General features: G+C 28.1%; 1 protein-coding gene across 2 annotated transcripts in view; it reads right to left on the reverse strand.

Annotated features, from left to right (window-relative positions):
- LOC107446446 (negative elongation factor complex member TH1) overlaps positions 1-3,952 on the reverse strand; it is a 9,546-nt gene extending 5,594 nt beyond the window's left edge. The window contains exon 1 of one of the 2 annotated variants that reach the window (XM_016061114.3): positions 3,799-3,952. The gene's annotated coding sequence lies outside the window, so the exon portion shown is untranslated. Of the gene's footprint in view, positions 1-3,456 lie in introns of both variants that reach the window. The other variant, XM_016061115.3, reaches the window with a different exon arrangement.
- Positions 3,953-4,413: the final 461 nt, after the last annotated feature.

A 4,413-nucleotide genomic window follows, 5' to 3' on the forward strand; every position in this document is an offset into this window, starting at 1 on the left:
GAAAAAAATTGTTGAAAAAAAATAGCAAGAATTGCAGAAAAAAAGATAAAATATCTCTTAGATTTGCGATGAAATCGTTACAAATAAAGTGCACAAAAAGTGATTATTTAAATTTGCGATCTGAAACTCGCGTCGTAATAAAAATTCCGGGTTTTCGAAATCACGTAGAAAAGCGGAAATAACTGTTTAAAAAAAATCATTTATATTTACGATAAAATCGGCTATTTACTAAAGAATCTGTTAAAATTGATTGTGTCAAAACGTGATGACTTAAAAATGCGATTAAAAATTGCCATTTTTAAATTCTTTTTTACTGTGCTTAGAAGCTCTCGCGGGCCGCACTTCAGCAGTCTAAGGGCGGCATTTGGCCCTAGGGCCGCAGGTTGTGCACCCCTACTTTAATTCTTTACTAATTCTGTTAAAATTTATTGACTTTAACATTTAATTTATGGCTGATCGTTTTTGTTTATATTAACATTTTTAAAAAGTCTTAATGTGTACTATTTACGTGCTTAGTTACGAACTGTTAATGAATCGCTTAAAAGGTCATCCCGCTTATAAGGTCACTTTTGCAATGTCCCTTAGTGTGACCTTATATCGAGATCTGACTGTATATACCTCATCAGAAGACTTATTTTTAATATTATCGATGGTAAAAAAATAATGCCGTGCCAACAAAAAATTTTTTTGCATAAAAAATAAAAAATCAGTCTTGAAAAGGTTAAAAAAAAGTGAGTATAAAAACAAGTAAAATTTTTTTTTATAGATACTTAACTTTAAATTATCTACTCCTGTTCTACTCCTTTCAGCTTAAGAAAACTTAACTTTGATAGACTAATGCAAGTTTTGAGACACCTGGACGTTGAAATAACATCTGCTACAGTTAAAACTAAATTTTTATTATTGATAAATTTTAATATCTATAGAAATGTTACTCTTAAATATTACTGAATCAGTTGAAATAATTATAAATGCATGCTTTTATTATGTAGTCAATGAGTAGAATTATTGGCTGCAGGATAATATTGATCTACATTTAGTTATTTTAAGATGATAGTTAGTTTTTTTTCTTCACATCTTAACTCTAGAAATTTTCCCACAATGAAGAAATGGAAGAAATATTTTTGTTGCAAAATAGACCACCACAATTGCACAGGTATTCTTAACTGTTTTGTTTTCTCTGTAAATACGTACCTCAACTTTTGTTGTTGTTCAATGAGAAGAAAAGAGATATAACAATTATATAAAAGATAACATTACAAGACTAACATTGCAAATGTTGCATAACAAGAGTGCTTTAAAATTGATATTTCTTTAGATTTCAGATAAAGTAGAGGCACATATTTATGTTTAGGTTGTAGGCTCGGATAACAGTTAACTTCACTACATCATAAAATGAAAAGTTGACTCAACTATTTCGCTCATAATTATAATGTAAAATAAATAAGTAAACAATGTTTTCCAGCTAGCAATGTAGCAATGATTTCCTTGTTGCACAGTTACTCTAGATTTTTTGTTTCATGTCCAAGCTTTCATAAATCTATGATTACAGGTTGCTCGAACATATGTACAATTAATATGCTTAATTAATTTGACTTAATTAGATTAGTTAAAGGATGTAATGAAAAAGGCAAACGAGTTTTAAAATAATTATTTTATATAAAATGTAAATTCAATTTTAATTAAAAAAAATTATATTGATAAATTTTATGCAACACAATCATACTTATATGTCAGAATTATTACGATTATTCTAAGAAGAAAAATCTTATTTTTCAAGAATAAAACTAATTTATCCAAACGTAAATTTAAAAAAAAAAATCACTTTTTATCACGATTAATCCTAACTGATGGAATTTTCACTTTATTTATCCAGTGATTTTTCAAAATAAATCAGTTGAATCATACGAACAGTTTTGTTTACACTTTGCTTTAATTTTTCCTCATCAATTTCTTTTGGCACAGTTTTAATTGCATCATTAATGTTGCATGACAAAAATGGAAACTAACATTGCAATCTTAATAAATTCGAAGTTTAGATTTACTATCACCATTTCTTGATATCCTCAAATATAGATTTTAATATTTCATAAATTAAAAAAATCTTCATCAAAACCCCACACAATAGTTTTCTTACCACAGATTTCATAGAAATATAGAATTATTTTCAGCAAATTTCATAAAAAAGTAATAATGTACATGCACATAATATGTACACACATATATACACTACAAAACCAATTATAATTGGGTCAAAATAATACAAGCCTAAAAAAATCTACTGTAAAATAGTTTTTAATGTAAAAAAATAACCATAAAAAATCATTAAGATTTGAATTTGACAAATATTTTTGAAAATCGTTTTTTCAGATCCACGGTAATAAAAAATGTACTTAATTATAAAAACTCTGAAGTTATATTTAACCTTTTTTCGTATGGAAAATAATTCTCATTTTAATTGAGAGAAAAATGTACCTTCTAAAAGTGATAATTTTTCACTAAGGATTTGTGCCTCATTTTAAAACTAAGGATTTGTGCCTCATTTTAAAACTAATCTAAATTTATTTGGAACATGTAGATAGATTAGGGGGCGGGGGAAGCACCAGTTCCTTAATTTAAAAAAAAAAAAAAAAAAAACAATAAAAGTTTTGGCAAATTTATGAATTAAAATTATTAACAACACTGAATGAAGATCTTGCTCATACACCCTGAAATTGATTACTAATGAGATCAAATCGACTCGTATTAATTGGTTAATTAACTCGTATTAATTATGAGGTTGGCAATGTACCTTGTAGTTTTTACCGTGCATGAAATCTTTCATTTTGCTATTATTCTTAACTCAATTACTCTTTATTAGAAAATCCGACTAGTTATTTTTCTTTTTTTCCGTAAGAATAAAAAAATTCTCAAAAAAAAAGGGGGGGGGGACATTGATTGGTAAAATTTTATTGATATTTTATCGACCGGTAAAAGTTTAATACCTTTAAAAAAATAAATTAAAAAAATTACAAATTATTTTTTAAATTTGTAAATTTAATTGTTAAATTAAATGCAACCAAACTTAGAAAGATTTCCTATTCCTGATCTGCGCCAGGATATTTCGCAAGTCTAAGAAACTTCTGGATAGCGGCCTACGAGAGACAAAGCATTACAGACATCAAACAACTTAAAAAGGTATAACTCGTAGTCATCTCCTGGCAAACCTGGACATGTTATTTTTACAAAAAAAAAAAAATTTCAACTTTAAAAACTATTTGGCACTTTGGAGATTGTAGTTTATGTGATAGATTACGTCATTGAAACAACCCTTCAAGATTAAAACCAGTAAAAATAATTATCATTTACGAATTATAACAAAGCAATTGTTTTCAAAAGATGCAATAGAATATTAAAATAATTAATAACAAAATAAAGTAATTATTGCTATAAATAGTTGGACACATGCATATTTACTTTCATCAAGTTCCTGTAGCAAAACATCAAGCATTATAAAATTCTAGTAGGAAACACAGTACTTAAGAATAAGAAAAATCGTAAAAAAAGAGACTCATCAGAGTTATCTGGAAAAATGAGTGTTTGGTTCTCAAATATTAAGAGCAAAGTAAAAAATAAAGCTGTTGAAATTTCCACTATAAGAACAGTCAAATTTCCTTAAGGAGTAACAACAACACTATGCAAAGAACAATGACCTTTAAAATAGTTTAAAAAAATACAAGGTATACAGCACTATTTCTCATAAGTAAAGCAGTAATAAAAACTAAAAAAAAAAACAAATCAATAAAACTTTAAGAGTACCGTATTGATCTTAAAGATTGCTCTTGAGATATTTATCATGAAATCAGATAAAAATTATTATTAGAAATTTAAAATTTCTTCAGTGCATATAAAACTTGTTTTTTATTTTCTTGTAATGATAAGGATTAATCAAAATGAAGGCTTATGAGCGCGAAATAATATGCTTATAACTTGATTTGACATATAATGAAGCAAAATATATAACTTAAGTATTATTTTTGCTGTATGCAAATTACAAACGCAATTAAGAGAATAGGGAAACTTGATTGGTGAGTTTTACCCGTAGAAGATACTCTACCAATCAGTGGATGGATGGAGGTTGAGTTTGGGATCAATCGTACTACGCAGTTGACTGATCGTAAGGACACGGTTTTCAGTCGAACACCGAAGTCAAATATCACTGGCTTTAACCAGTAAGCGGAAGGAGAACTATTTTGATTAGTCCGCGTAGGTATCGAAGGTGCAGGGTATCAATTCTCGTTAAACTGTTCCTTTGTGAAGTGTTCAACTTCTCGCAGATCGTCGAGCTACCAAGGAGCTGTAGGGCGTAAATAAAGTACCTACAGCTGTCAGCGATTTTTTTTGTTGCATGTGATAAAAAGCACAGGTAGGGAG

Source organism: Parasteatoda tepidariorum, chromosome 2 (assembly GCF_043381705.1).
Source record: "Parasteatoda tepidariorum isolate YZ-2023 chromosome 2, CAS_Ptep_4.0, whole genome shotgun sequence".
Taxonomy (NCBI): domain Eukaryota; kingdom Metazoa; phylum Arthropoda; class Arachnida; order Araneae; family Theridiidae; genus Parasteatoda; species Parasteatoda tepidariorum.